Source organism: Pseudomyrmex gracilis, unplaced genomic scaffold (genome assembly GCF_002006095.1).
Source record: "Pseudomyrmex gracilis isolate BER0280 unplaced genomic scaffold, ASM200609v1 scaffold_49, whole genome shotgun sequence".
Taxonomy (NCBI): Eukaryota; Metazoa; Arthropoda; class Insecta; order Hymenoptera; family Formicidae; genus Pseudomyrmex; species Pseudomyrmex gracilis.
In genome coordinates this window covers 238,188-254,086 of record NW_018020633.1, presented here as the reverse complement: position 1 = coordinate 254,086, position 15,899 = coordinate 238,188, and the positions used below count along the sequence as shown (strand labels likewise).

The 15,899-nt window shown below is 44.0% G+C and overlaps 1 protein-coding gene across 5 annotated transcripts in view; it reads left to right on the top strand.

The window, feature by feature from the left end:
- The window catches only part of LOC109853498 (homeobox protein cut), a 125,750-nt gene that overhangs the window by 93,661 nt on the left and 16,190 nt on the right, over positions 1-15,899 (top strand). The gene's annotated exons all lie outside the window — the stretch shown is intronic.

The following is a 15,899-nucleotide window of genomic DNA, read 5'->3' as shown; positions in this document are numbered from 1 at the left end:
AGGTGGGTGGGTGGTTCGAGGGTGGCAGGCACCAGTAGGTTGAGAAGCGGGAGAGGGTGGCTGCTGTAGGACGGCATCGCGATCGACGTCGTTGTAGCATACACGATGTAAATTTTGCCCGGGTGTGCGGGTGCACCCTACACGATAGGGTGGAATCAAATCGATAGCAGACTAAGATATACCTATCAGTCTAATTGTCAGTACAGAAAGACCGAGAGAGACAGCAGCCTCGTGGTATCGGAAGAACGGTTGGCGGGCAAGAAGGGGTGAGTGAAAGGCGAACGTAGCAGGAGGACGCGCGCGAGGAGCACGGGGGGAGGGGGAGGAAAGGGTGATACCAAGGGGTGGGATATGCCAGGCATATAGCTTAATCACCCTCCTACCGTTCTTCAACCTCCAGCCAACCCTCTCGAACGTTGGTACCTATACCAACCCTACCTCCTCTACGTCCTAGAGTAGCCGGCCTTCCGTCGTCCAATAATCAATAATTATACTCAAATAAAGAGAGAAGGGGATGGATGAATCGCCCGGCAAAGGGTTAGAACGGAGCGAGAGCTAGGTATCGGCGTAAGATACCAAGTGAGATGAGACTACAGGCGCCTAGTACCTCCTATACCGCATCCTCTCTCGTTTCCTTTCTCTCGCTCTCGGCCTTGTCTCTCGTTCTATCTCGTTCTCATTCTCTTACTCACCCCACCTTCTTCCTTCCACCACTACCATAGCGCGACCGCCACCACCGCTTCTGCCTCTCTGCCACCCACATTCTCATCCTCCTCCCCCTCCCCCTCCTTCTCCCGCCGCGTGTAGCCTAGGTACAGGCAAAAGCTCCGATGCGGGTTTCTGACTTGCTTGGCTCTCATTCACTGAGTGATCAGGAACGTCGCCACCGCGATCGGTTCCGATGGAAGAGGGCTTTCGCGTAACGGCCGATTTAATCGTCCTCGATTGGCTTCTTGAGTTCCGATGTCGTTCTCACGGTGACGTTACCGAGAATGTCTTCAATACCGCCTCTTACATGTATCTTCTGCGCAACATTCTTGAGTACTTAAAAAGACATATCGAAGGAAACCGCAATCTCTTTTTTACTTAAAAATGCATTTAAAATGAGAAATCATGAGATCTGTATTTTTTTTTTTTTTTTTTTTCCTAAGTTCAGAACTTTTACGAGAGAGATTTTGTATTTTAGTTACGTAATTAAAGTAGCGTCGTGCGTAAATTAAACGTAGCGACCAATTTGCTAGCCTCGCGTACATAACGGAAAATCATGGAAGGCATTAAGTAAGATGGGAGGAAGGCGAAGACGATAGTTTGACGATGGAAGCCGGACGGTTGATCGATGCAAAACCGGCTAAAAGTCGCGTGTCCCGCGTCTACCGCCTCTAATTAATCACCGCTCAACACGGCCAATACGCTCTAGTCCGAGGCGCGCGTTACCTTCTTCGATGCGCGAGCCTGGTAGAAATTAATTGCGATAATAATCTGAGATCGAGGCAGTGATCGACGGTGCCGCGTGCGGGCGATATGCCTTGTTCGCGACTCTTTTTGTTGTCGAACTTCTTTTTTTTTTTTTTTTTTTATTCGAGAAACGGCAGGTCTTAAGGCACCGACTAATCGATGCCGCGTTTATGGACAATGAATACATAACAGGCAAGGAAAGGCTAGACGTAAATTCCGTGATCTAGTTTAGAGACGTTACGAGGCTAAAGATTAAACTCGATATATAAATTCAAACATATAAAACTCGGCACATTTTGATAAAATATAATCGATCCGGCGAATATATATTGTTTGTGATTTATTTTGTTTTGTTTTACAATCTTTTTACTTAAGTTATTTAGCAGATCTTCTTCCAATTTTTGAGTAGCATCGCGTTGATGTCTCTAAAGATTATACGTTTATAAAAATGTAACGCTGCAATTTTTTTGTATTTGATTATATACAATGCAACGTTTCCGTACGCATTGAAGTTGCGGTTTGGCATCCTAATTCAACGACGCAGCTGCTCCCTACGGGACGTGGTTCTGTTCACTTTCACCGTCAAACGAAAGTAAAGCTCGCACCCCCGAGAAAGGGGTAAACAACATGCAACACCCCAACAGAGAAGCAGTAGCACCAACAGCAACTACACAACAGCAGAAGTAGCGCGGATGTGGTGGAGAGAGAGAGAGAGAGAGAGCGGGGGATGCAACGGCGCTTGAAAGGAGGATAGGAGGTTGGACAAGAGGGTGAAATAGGGAGGACTGGGTGAGAGAGAGGGTAGATGGTGTCTGCTTTGCCACTTCGGAAACTCTTGTGAAGTAGCGGGAACTCCTGGGTTTCGCATATACCGTAAGCAGGTCAGAAACTTCTTTCGACCCTTCGCCGTGTTCCTTCTCACGCTGTAGTCTCGATTTGCCTCCCTCTCTTCCCGCTTCTCTTTTCCCGTCCCGCGAACTCCTCTTGCTTCGTCCGTAGCTTCCGTCTCTTTTTTCTTTTCGCGCCGTCTCTCTTTCCCTCAGTTTCTGCAGCTCGTTGTCCGAGGTTAGGGATTACGCGCGTCTCTACACTTTCTACTTTCCCTCCTTTATCTTGTTATTCTTTGCTTTCCTTTCTCAACCACAATATCACCCCCGGATCCCGGCTGCGCGCTTATCAGAGAGCGCTCTACGACCCACTGCAAATTCTTTCAAGGTTTTAAGGACTTAATGAATTTCAAGACCGAGGATCTCTTCCGACGCTAACCTTGACCTAAAACGAGGTTTCGGAAACGAAACTTAGGAAAGTAATATTTTACTCGGAAATAAATTGAGTCTTGCACATAAAAGATTTACAATTGAGTTTTGTTTTTTTTGTTTTTTTATTATCGATACAGATTGTTTGGTTTTATCGACTTTTTTTATAAAACGTCTCGAAACGAACCATGTAATATGGAAATTATGATATTAATTACATTAATTATTATTTAAACGCCAATTTGGCAGAATTAATGGAGTGAAATTAACGATGGTATAAAAAAATTCATTCACATACAATGCTGCCACGCATCCATCTACTTTTCGAAGTGTGTACGATGTGTAATTATGGGAAACTCGAGGGAGAAGACTCGCGAAGCGGCGATTTGCTGATACACGATCCTCGTTACTGAAAGAGCATTGAATATCGTTCCTCTCGCGGTATCAGTTTGTTGTTAAAACGTGTCTACGCAGGCGGATGAAAGGTTACACGGCGTCAGGTATTCAAAGTTAATTTAGCGATTATCGGCACTCCGAACCGCGAATAGGTAACATCGGTCTGAAAGAACTTTCCGTTTTAAAGCTGCAAACTCCCGCGATATGGATAAAGAGGATATCGTGTGGAGGCATAGACGGATTTATTGAGCAAACGTAGCGGGAATAAAAATGCATACGTTGTTAATTACAAAAACACCCGTTCTTCGTTAAAATAATAGTTGATTGATATATTTTTATAACTCATTGATTTTTTCATTTAGTTTTTTGGCTATTTCTTCAATTTGAATTTAAACAAATAATTTTACTAATATAAATTTCAATATAAATTTTCTCAACATTTATTAAATTCAGAAATGTTAAATTGTGTGCGTGCAAAAATATGAAATATATATTCTAATGTATTATTAACATACAGTTTTTGTAGTTTTTACAAATTTGAATTAATAATAATAATAAGATTTAAATTAATAATTTTTTAAAAGTAATGTGATAATTTATCGATGTTAGAAACTTAGAAAAATAACTTATTTATTTATTTGTATCTGTTGCAAACTAAACATTTGAAACCTATTAATAAACCTATTGTTATTTATAAACCTATAGTTATTTGGCTGGGAGAAATTATACGCGAACACTCGTGCTAGAGTGTAATAGCTGTAAGCGGGCCTTCCTGACACGTGATTCCCGAGGTTAAGCCGCGTCCGCAACACGTGCGACTGAGCCAGGCTTGACGTCCCGCCGAGATAAAAAATCCGCGCGCGTGGGCGGCCGACAGGACGATCGATCCTCCTTGTGTGTGTCCAGCTTAACGAGGGCACTTCAAAGCGAACTGGAGCGATATTAAAATTAGAGATTCGTCATTGCCGTCGAAGCCGGCTCTTTTTCTCCTCTTCTCCTCTTTCTCTCTTGCTGTCATCTCTTTCGTGTTTCCGTCTTCTTCCACCCTTCATCGAGCATGGGGAGACACACTCGGACGACGGTAATATTTCGAGTGAATACAAGGGCGAATACGAATACAAGGGCAAGAGAGCGAGAAAGAGAGAGGAAGCGAGAGAGACAAGAAAACGACTGAAACAGAAAAAGAGACGACAACACGAAGTTCGGAGTGACAGAGAGAAACTTTCTGCGATGGTGAGCTCAGTAGGGACTCTGTTGCTTGGTCAGAAGGGTGTTACGATAAGGGGTTGCGCTACCTCGGCGGAGGCGACCGGCAGATCAATGAAAAGGGTTCGCACGAGCGGGAGGAGGATTGATCGCCGATAGGGAAATTTCGTTAGTTTCCACCAGTCATAAAAGGTGATGGTGGTGGTAGGCGCTGTTCCTGCTGCTATACCGCCGCGGAGAGGCCTAACTAACGTGGAGCCACCCTTCGAAATTCACCCTTCTGAGAGTGAGACGAGGGTGGTCGGTTGGGGCCGCAGAGGTGTGGGTGGAAGTGCCGGTAGGAAGAGGTGAATTTCCACCAGGAGGAGGAATGGGTTGCAGAGAACTGCTGCCAGGCTGTGTCGGGGCGGTCTGCGCGTTTGTGTTTGTGTTGGTGGAGGAACCGACGCGAGGCATGGAAGCACACGTCAGAGTATTAACGAAATTTTAACCAATCAATGAGAAGTTCATTAGCCTGTGCCGCTCGCGTTGCACCCCTTTCCTCGCGACTCGAGAACGGCCTCCATCTCCGGACTCGGTCGAAGCCAACCTATCCGCAACAACACCCCCTCGCGTCTCTTCTCGGGACCGCCACAGTCTTAGGGGAGATCGCGCGCCAGTGATAAAATTCAACATTCGGCGTGCGAGGCACCCCTTAGCACCCACCGCCACCCTACGTTGAGAACCTTGCTCTCGCCTTCCTCGTACTTTTCTGTTGCCGGTTCGTGCTCTCTCTCTCTCTCTTTCTCTCTCTCTCTCTCTTTCTCTCTCTCTCTCTCTTTCTCTCTATCCGGACTGGATTACGGAAGAATCTAGTTGCAAACGCATTGGATAATCCTTAGAAAGGCGTAACAACGTTACACCGATGCAAGCGAAATGATTGTAAGAATTGCGATTTCCATCTTTGAATATTTTTATTTTAATTACAATTGTATGTAAAACACACGCTATATACGAGTCTCTCATCTATTAATTAAAAAACAAATTGTTTCACACCTTCTCACATTTGCGCATCGAAATATTTTATCTAACTAAATCAAACACACTGTGAGTAATGCGACATGTCATTAATGTTGCGCATGCAAATCGCGTAACTTGAACAATGTACAATTAGGCGCGTCTGATTTCTTAAAACAGATACATTAGTCAGAGGCTATAACCAACTGGGGAGGGTTCCGTGTCGCTAGGGCCATCTTTTGCCCACGCATTTGTTGCAGTGTCATTTGTCTCCAATATCTCTCGGCGCCCCTGGGACAGCCGCGCCTTCGTGCAAACCGCCACGGACAATGCATGGAATAAGCCACAATAATAAAAAGAGTCAGTGCGCGGTGTCGTAGTGTCGCGAAGGAAGGGTGACACCGGCGGCAATAATATTGTCACGATGATTGATACGGTCGGTCGGTCTAAAATTTTGTCGATATGCAGACGCACGCGGCTATCTTACGAAATGACGTGGTATTTAATAACCAGATCGATTTCTTGGACTTTCAAACTTGATCAGACATGTAAAAAAGAAAATCACAAAGTAGAACAAATTTAATTTATAATAGAAACAAATTGAATTTTTCGACAAGTACGCGAAGTGTAATTTTTCCGTATCAAGACAAAAATAATCCATTGATGTGCAATAAAAACTTATCGACGTTTTTTTATATCAACTGATTTGCATGTTGTATGATGGACCGTTGCAAAATACGAATATGTCAATTACGATGAACTTTGCAATTTCTATTTCTGCGAACGCGTGTAATAAGCAAAGGGCAATAATATTGACTGCAATAACACGCGATAGAGTAATCCCTTTGAACTTTTCTTACTTTCAGATAATTTGCGAATAGATTAAAAAATTCTTATGATCTTTGTCATATCAAAAATAAAACTATCATACGATCATTGAAAAATGTTATTTGACAATAAATGATTTATATCGGGAAATTTTCTTTGTGTGTATTTTATGACGTAGCAAAAACATCTTATTCGGATCTCAACGTTGTATTTGTGGATGTATCTATGTGTCACCGTGAGGATTCAAATGTTCATTCTCCCGAAACGCACGTTAAAACCGTCTAGATGCCGGCACAAGAATCGGTTCCCACGTACGCGATTTTTTTCTTCCGCCGTCATTTGTCTCTAATATCTCCCGGCGCCCCCGGGATAGCCGCGCCTCCGCCGTGCGAACCGCCGTAGACAATATATCGAATAAGCCACAATGACAAAAAGAGAGCCAGTACGCGGCGACCGACGCCGTGAAGGAAGGGTGGCGTGGCGGCGATTGTATTGGCCGCGACGGTGGCGGTGTCGGCAGTGTTGCCGAGTGGAAAGGGTCGGGGGAGGGAGGCGCGCGGGGTGGAAATGAGGAAGACGAAGAGGATGGGCGACCGTGAGGGATGATAGCGAAAAAGAGAGAGAAAGCAGAAAGGGGGCGAGAAAGTGAGACAGAGAAGGAGGGAAACCACGTACGAAAGGATGGCAGCGGCGAAGGAGCGTCAGGATGCGGGGGAGGAGGGAGAAGGAACGATAGGCGGAAAGAGTGGTCGACCGCGTAAGGGAGGAAGAGTTCAGAGCGAGAGAGAAGAGACGGGACCATATAAAACCGAGGCGCGCGGAGAAAAAGAGATTTGCATTGCTGGGTCCCGCGATGGGGTAAACCGGGGGCAGGGGAGAACTCGGGACGGCTCTCGTAATATATCGGGGAAGAGGGGTTTCTACTGGAGAAGACCGAAGGGGTTGAGTAACGACACGTATCATACGTGGAACCATACACCGGCGGACACGTACGTTCGATATCGCGTGGTGTTTTTACGTCGAAGTTTCTCCCTTCACTTCCACCAATTAGACCGCGCGAAGGAGCGTCTCTCCGCACGTGTTAAGCGAACACCTTCGCTTCGCGTTAAGTTGAACAAATACAGCCGAAAAAGTTATTACTTTCGATTCTGCAATTCGCAGACTGACGTCGCGTGCAGTTCTATTAATTATTTGTTAATTATTTTTTCATTATCAGTCATTTCTAGTTCGAAGTTTAGGATAGCAACTATAATTCTTTATTTATCATCCTTATTACTAAAAAACTCACGTTACGATAAAAATAGAATTTTAATAAAATTTTCATTTCGATTTCTCTCTCTCTCTCTCTCTCTTTCTTTGATCATTGCATGAGATATAATCCGTGCATGAAACATTCTACAAACACCGCCATCGAATAGTTCCGCAAAATCGTCGAACGGATAATCGCCGTGATCCTATCTTTTCGCGAAACCGCCACAACGCGGCAAGCCTCGAGTCGCTCCTTCGATCGGAACGCGAGTTTCGGTATTTCCCGACAGCGTACTGCCTCGTTCTGGAATGGCGAAACTCGCAACTTTCTCATTAGCCAGCGCGACAATGCAGCCAGGGTTAGGGAAATGTATGTGCGTGTGTGTGTGGCGCGCACACACCTACACAGTTGCGCACCGCAATATATGTCGCTGGATAATAATGTGTGCTTCAGCCCGATCGGCGGTTGTCGTTGCTCACCCTCCACCGATTCCGACCTGATGGTGTGACGTTAAGCGCTCGCAACCTTCGTGCGCGCAGACACATACATCGTTCATACGTATAGACATGCAAGATCGCCCACCTATCCCACCGAGGAGGAAGAGCCACCGCATAAATGTCAGGGACCAGAGGCTGAGCATTTCCTATCGAGCATTTCTGTCAATAAGCGCTGCCGCGTACAATGACGGCGATTCGAAAGCTGCTGATTATGAAATAAATGCCCGACTCGCGACCCTCGCAACAATCGCGTGCGTTTATGATCTCACTGTCTCTCCCGCGCGAACAGAGGTGATTGTTCGCAACCCCCTCGTGCGAGCTTTCTCCGTTCGCGCCCAGACGGCGACGTTGACACTTTCGATACCCGTCGATCGGATCGCAGTGATTTCAGACGGAATATACCAATCAGACGAAAAAGTTTCCGTTTCCCGAGTCGAAATTTAGCGTCTACATTGACCCTCAATTCCTCTTTTTTTATGTAGGAGAAAGTAGATCCTACTTTGACGCTGCTATACGTCCGAAATTTTCTTTTTTCCTGTAGGGTTTAAATTTCGACTCGGGTTAACTTGGAACTTAACATGTATTGATGTTATTTTACTATTTAGTGTCTGTCTTTTTTTCTTTTACATTGGATTACATACACTTACTTGAAATATATATGTATGTTTAAAATAGTTGCGTGTTATATGTGACGATGAAAAAATAAATTACACAAGTATAGTATTTGCTGTAATCTTTAATCGTTTCTTTTGGCGAACGAGCAAAGGGAGAGGAGCGTGCGATTATTGCAAATTTCACTGGTTGGCGTTGTACGAGCATACACTCGGATGTCTTCCTCTTCAGTGTCTCTCTTGCCGTCTCTAGCCCGGCAAGTCCGTACCTGTTTCTCTCGTTTCAATATTTCTCTCTCGGCGAATGCTCCGACTAATATATGGCTTTTGCCGAGCCACCGCGAGTCGAGAGTGTGGGTGGGCGTATGTATTCATAAACGCGTAGTCCTCGTAATGCAAATCAGAGAAAGAGTCGGGAATAGAAAGAGGAACAGAACGAAGAAGAGAGATGAGAAAGGATGAGGACATGAGAGGAAAAAGAGAGAGAGAGAGAGAGAGAGTGAAAGAGAGGGCGAGGGAGGGATGACGAACGCGGTTAATATTAATTCTTCGTGGCCGCCGTCCGGTCGATTGCGGATCGCAGCAGCGCAGGTGCCGAAGATAGCTAAATCCTTTGTAAACATCGAGGAATTATTAGGTCAGCTGTGGAAATAATTTATGCCCGTAACGATTTAATCGTTCCCTTCGCCGTGCGAGAACATGCGAGCGTGTTAGATCTATATATTTAATTCTCATTAACCTTTTATGTTACACTGGCACATTAATAAGTATCGATACTTTACTATGCAAAAGTGACACACGATATGTTTTATTAATTTTTATAGATTTTCATTCGAACGAATATTTATACACGATTAATTGAGCTTTTATATTTAAGTAATGAATAAGAAAAAAAGTAATAATTTTCAATATCCTTTTAATAGTATATTGATATAATAAAACGCAAACGAGAGAAAAAACTTTATATGATATATCATCCAACTGCAGCAAGTTGCGATTGTGCGGTTGTAAGAAAAAAAGAAAACTTTGCGCGCAGTCGCGCCTTACGGTGGTTTATTTACGTACAGTTCTGATAATACAAGAGTTTTTTAAACAATACCGCGCGCACAAGCTTGGGGCGAGCGCGAGGAGGAGATGTCGTTCCATTATAAAGGCAATATCGCATGGTCGAGTCTACCTGGTATTACTAGCTTTCATAATCTGATGTATATTACGCATAACCGCGTGTATCAGGGGTGCGAGTGTGAGGGAAGGCGTGGGAGTGGTGAGGGGTGGCAAGCCCGAGGATCGCGCGCGCCACCGTATGTACAGGACCGGTTTCGGCAAAGAGTGCCCTCCGCCAGTGCTCGCTCGTAATAAGCATAAATCCTCGGAGGCTTATCTAGCGGCGCCCAGAAGAACGCTAAAATAAAATATCATACATTTTGCCTTCTACCCTTCGTACGAACCGAGGTACGTTACGACCAGCGACACCCCTCTTATCCGCCTCCCTTTGCCACCCCAACAGCCGCTTTCTCATCCCTCTGTGACTCTCCATGGCGCGCCGTGTGCAACTTCTATAAGGTAAACATCGTCTTTGGTTGCTTAACGAACATACTACTTCGAGAATCAGCGAGTTACACAGTTCTCACGCACAATTTCAAGCATTGTCGATGTATATGTTTGTACATAGAAATTGTTCTAAAATTAATTTCTTTATTTGATTATACGGTTCACATTCTTATCAGTTTTTTTTTTTTTTTAATTAATAACTAACTGTAGTATTTCTTATTTGAATCTGAGATAAAATTTTTAAGAAATTCCATATTGTGTTGATTTCTTATTTTTCTATCTCGCGTTCCTATTGAGATGTCTTTGTGCAAACGACGGCGAATCTCCCTCGACGATAAAATTGTCGTTGATCGTATCCCGTTACTTTTTTCCACCTACGGCAAAAAAGTCAGATATCACGTCGCGCGATAGGGATGTGTAGGTGAGCGCCCTTATTGTCGGATTTTTGCGAGGGTATGCGCGTCGATGCAACGCGAGATGTTGGCCAAAAGCACGTAGTCTGTGTAATGAGGCGAGATACATTCGGCCTCAACTCTCTCCCGTATCCTCTTCCTTCTGCCGCTGCTGTCTTCCTCTTTCTCTCTCCTTTCTCTTTCTCTTTCTCCATCTCCTGTGGGGTGGTATCGTGGAGGATGGCTGGCGGAGAAGCTCGGCCAGAAACGCGAAGGGGTTCGAGGGAGGACGCTCGAGAGAGGGAAAGGGTTGAGCTCGAAGCCCGATCAGTCATTAGACAAGTGGGTATTCACATATATCGAGTTGTAAAATCGATAGGGGTGTCCGTTAGCCGTGTATCCTGTAAGGAAGGTGTGGTGGGGATGAGATGCGAGCTGATAGAATGAGAGAGATGTGGGCGAAGACGAAGAGAGGACGAATGACCGAACGAGCGCTATCTCAATGTCGAACTGACGGAGACAGAAAACGGAAAGCCCCTTTCTCCATCCATACTTCCCCTTCGACCCCTTTTGTTGCTTCGCCACCCTCTTGCAGCCCCAAGCCGCTCATCCTCCTCCTGCTCCGTCTCCTCCACCTCCTGCCACCGCACGTATCCAGTCCTTGCATATTAATCCTGCCCATAATTCCCACTTCCCAGTTTGGGCAACCCTTCGCTTCGGTTGCTTCAGCTACCCACGTCGGCAGAGTAAAAGGGAAGGAGAATGAGCAAGAGAATGAAAATCGGCGAGATAGAACGAGAAAGAGAAAGGCAAGCCGCCTCCTATCGATTGGGCTTTCTTTCCGACCTCGGCTTTTAATTGGCATTCTCCTGTGGCGAGAAGAGGAGCGAACCTTCATGGGAGAGAGCTTCTCTACGGCCCAAAGGAGTGCTTTGCCGCTAAAGGGGTTGATACCGGTGATCTTTCCTTCCGAGATGTAAAAATGGAATCTTCCTATCGCGATGTAATGATATTGGTCCCTAACGATGTGGTCCGGTATGATCTACCAAGGTTTCAGTTCTTGTGATAGATCGAGCGGTACGACAAAGGGTTCATTCGCGGATGAAAGACTCATTGCATTTTATCGGTTGTTGCTCCTCATTCTTGAGCAAAATGTAATTATCAGAGCTTTTGTAAATATTTATAGATTCAACAACAATGTATTAGATGTTTTCTTTTATAAAAAAAAAAAGAAAATAAGAATCAAAGCTGAAAATGTGCAAAGATAATTTAAATTAATTATGCTTATTTTTTGCTTATGTACATCTTTGTAAAAACAAATTTAGATTTAAATAGTTATTTATTTATAGAAATATAGTTTTTATTACTTTAGTTAAGGATATCAAATTCTTCAAATAACAATTTTATATACTCTAATTTGCACAGTTTAATATCGGATATAACCAAATAGAAATCAATTGAACATCAAATGAATACTCTCTCTTACAGTTTAATTTTTACGATATTTATCCTTATCAGTGATATATATCAATGTAATGGATATAGATCAAAGGGATATATCAAAGTATTCCGATGTACACGACAATTTATATTTGCTTTCCCGCTGCCCACGTGGAAACGATAATACGACGGTGGGAGGGGGGTGAGAAAGGGAGTGCTATGAAACCACGAAAAGCGAGAACGTGAATTTCGACGGCCATGGCGATCTCGTACCGACGCATCATTGGTGGACAGGCTACGAAATTAATACGAAGCAAACGGCCATCTTGTCCCTGTACCGAATCTACGTCCATATACGAAAAGGGGGTTCTAATGTGCCACGGTGTATGGATATCGAAGAGCCGCGCGTTACTCGAGTCACCGCGTCCGTGCATACATTCGCACGCGTAAGCACGCGCGCGCACATACACACGTGCGTGTATATACGTAAGAGATGAGAAAGGCCGCGGCCGTGTGCGTGAAGATTGATTATACCACGGGAGAAAATGTGATCAATAGCTCAACAAACAAAGGCCTCCGACGCCTATATAATGCAAATAGCAAAAATCGCGGAGGATTAAGGGGGTAACGAAGGGAGGGTGTACGGGATCGAGAAAAGGGTGGTAGAAGGCGGACACAGGGTGGTCAAGAAACAATACGGACGCGTGCGGCTACTTCAAGTTTGCTTGACACCACCGCGCGCAGGCAGCCCTTGCGCGCACCCTCCGACTTCGCACCCTCCAGTTCTTCCCACCCGAGTCAGCTCCGAGCTCGCCGTTCTCGCTTTAATTTGCATACGACCGATCATGTCTTCCGACTCGCCTTCACATCCTCGTCGCCATACCTCACGACCATCGATCAAGCCCCGATTGTTTTTGCTTCAACTCACTCCCTCTTCGCCACACAGATTCAACGCCTTCGTAGCAGGGGGGTTGCTGCTCGTTGGTCACTACCCCACATGTACGTCTTCTATACGCGCATACCGACTTTGTGTGGCTCTTCTGCAGTCGAGAATCTCGCTAACGAGCAGTTCTCCTTCTACCAATGACGTTGTTCCAACGTAGAAAATCTGCCAACATCCGCCACTCTTCGCCGTCATTCTTAAGAGTAATTATTCGCTCTTAGCAGCGTTTACTCTTCGACTTTTGTCGCAATATTGCAAATAGATAACAACTGTCAAAAATTGATTTTTATTTGTTCTAACTTTATATGTTTATTTCAAAAGTATTCATATACTAATTTTGTTTATATACTAATTTTGACGAACTAATTTTGAAGAACTTTGAAAACAATATTATTCTTTTTCGACCGGAAACAAAATTACACTTTAAATCTCGATGCAAAAGTCGAATATCAATACGGCGAACAATATGTGACCTCAATAAAGTCTGCGGTTTTTTTACGAACTACTGAGATATATACTAAATTTAACCAAAGCTCCACGATGCTCTGCGTAGCTATTTCCGAATAATGTAAGATTATTAATACTATTGATATCAGAGTGGACCAACTGTGAGCTGGAGAGACACATTAACCTTCTGTTATATGTTATTATCATGACGACACGTCAGATTGCATACTGGATCGTAAAATGTCGCAGTGATATTGTACGAGATAATCCAGTACTAAATTTTGCTTATCCAGGAGTACCATAAAATCAATGTATTCTCATTCCCATCAGATAGACGCATTCGAATATCCGAGTTCTCGGATAATACTCAAGATTTCTACTAACGAGTATAGTTGCTCCACTCGGGGAATATATATATCGGCAACCACACTAGCCGTTACTAATTGAATGCCGTAACTTTTGTTCGTACTTATATGTGAAACTCGCACATTATATCACAATAAGGGAAGAGAGTTTAAAGTAGGTCTTGCGCTTCTTGAAGTCTCGCTCGCTCTATAGTTCGCTGATTAAAAAAACATACGATCGCACATATATTGCAATGTTGATTTCGCGCTTTATTTTCATCGTTAAATAATGGTCACGGGAGAAAAGTAGAAAGGGCGAAGTCGATAGATTCGCCCTTCGCAACACCAAACGCGAAAGGTGAGTGTCCGTCATGCAAATAAAAAAAAAACACACACGCACATCGCTCAGTCGTCGCCGTATTTATCGTAAGTTCGTCGATCGACGTGGTGTTAATTCCACCTGTCCTTCGTTTCAGGTTTCCCTCATGGCGATAACCTACCCCATCGCCGCTAATGGCGGACATTATTGCGAGCGATCGCAACAACTTCGGAAACTTATCCCTACACATAAGCCACCCCTTCTGTCAGAAACCACCTCTTCTACCTCTGACAATATATCGAACGTCAATGCGTACTTATCTACACCCGTGGTTCTTGTCGGTATGTCGTTCGGTGTATGTGAAGCTGTCGCAACACGCATCTGTACTAGGTTGCATATAATATACATGCACGTACCTATACAGGTGGAAATGAAACTTCTAGACGTAAGCGCGTATCGATTATGGGTGACACGGAGGACAATCGACAGGTAGCCGCCCCCGATAAATAAACTAACGAGTAAAAACGTGCAAGTTTACCACGTGCGTCAAGGCTCTTCGATTTTATGCTACGATGAGTCACGGGGTTACAAAAGCGCCAGAGAGAAAGAGAGTGAGAGATATGTAGTTAATTTCATTAAATTGTAAAAGAACTTTCTAAATCGATACTTATACGTTATATACGCCGCTGAATATATTGAACGATAAAAAATGACATAATGAAAAAAAAATTTATTTGTAATCTCTTTAGGTTAAAAAGAAACAAACACACAAACTTCATTTCGCAAGATGCAAAACACGTGCATTGACATTCACGCGCTGCTGTCGGAGGTGCAAATTTTGCAAAATTGAAATCGTTGCTTCTCAATTAACCTCCGGAGCACGGAAAGAGAGACGACGCTTCGGCGAGAAAAAACAATTGATACGATCTCGCGTTCACGTTGCATCGGTGCACGCCACGGTGCGAACGCATTCGGCTTTAAAATCGTCCCACTCCATTCCTCTTTGATCGGCCTTCTCTCTTTCTCCCCTGCGCCTGCACAGTTTCTCCTCCCTCTCTCTCNCTCTCTCTCTCTCTCTCTCTCTCTCTCTCTCTCTCTCTCTCTCTCTCTTACTCTCCCGCCTACTCTTCCCTCTGTTCCGTATTCTCGCGCACATGCATCCACGTGAACCCCTGCGGAACACGTGGATAGGTTTTGAGTGCTCACGATTCATTGCGATTGATTGCGGTACAGTAGCGACACGACGATTGCCGTACGCTCTATTCGTCGTGATAATTTTTTGTCAGTGCTGTCACTCGATTCTTTCAACATCCCGGATTCGTCCTCGTTATGGAGATGGAAAAACAAGACGTTGTGGTCGTGCACTTATTACGTAATTATTACATGCAGATCGATGATGCATTAATGAGAGACAGATGTACTTCATACATTATCGCTACGAGCGATATATAAACGTCATAAATTTTTTGTCATCTTATATGGTTTATATTTAATTGTTTACTACTGTAATTAAGGTTTTCTTCATAATATTTATAATATACCTTATATAGGATACTAGACAATTTGAAATTTTTTTACTGCACCGCTATACTTAAAGCGATTTTGTTGCGAAATTATGAGTTATTATTTGTAGTAAGTGACAGCTCTGTGCGAACTACTATTTATTATCACACATTGGACTTCAAGAATCAAGTGTCGAAGCGACGAGATCGGTCGGTGACATGTCATAAATTATTATTATTGATACGATAATTGGATGACAATTCAACCGATGCGATCGATTCGATTGAGACTTTATACGTAATTTAATCCGCGGTAATTACATTCAGAGACTCGCCAAGATTTAAAGTTATCCTCTCCTAAGCGTCTGCTATTGATTTCCGTATATATTCCCGATAAAATTAATAAAGAGCTTCTGGTAAGCTCCTTACTAGGTTCGGTCTCAGATAAACGATGCCCGAAGTGAATC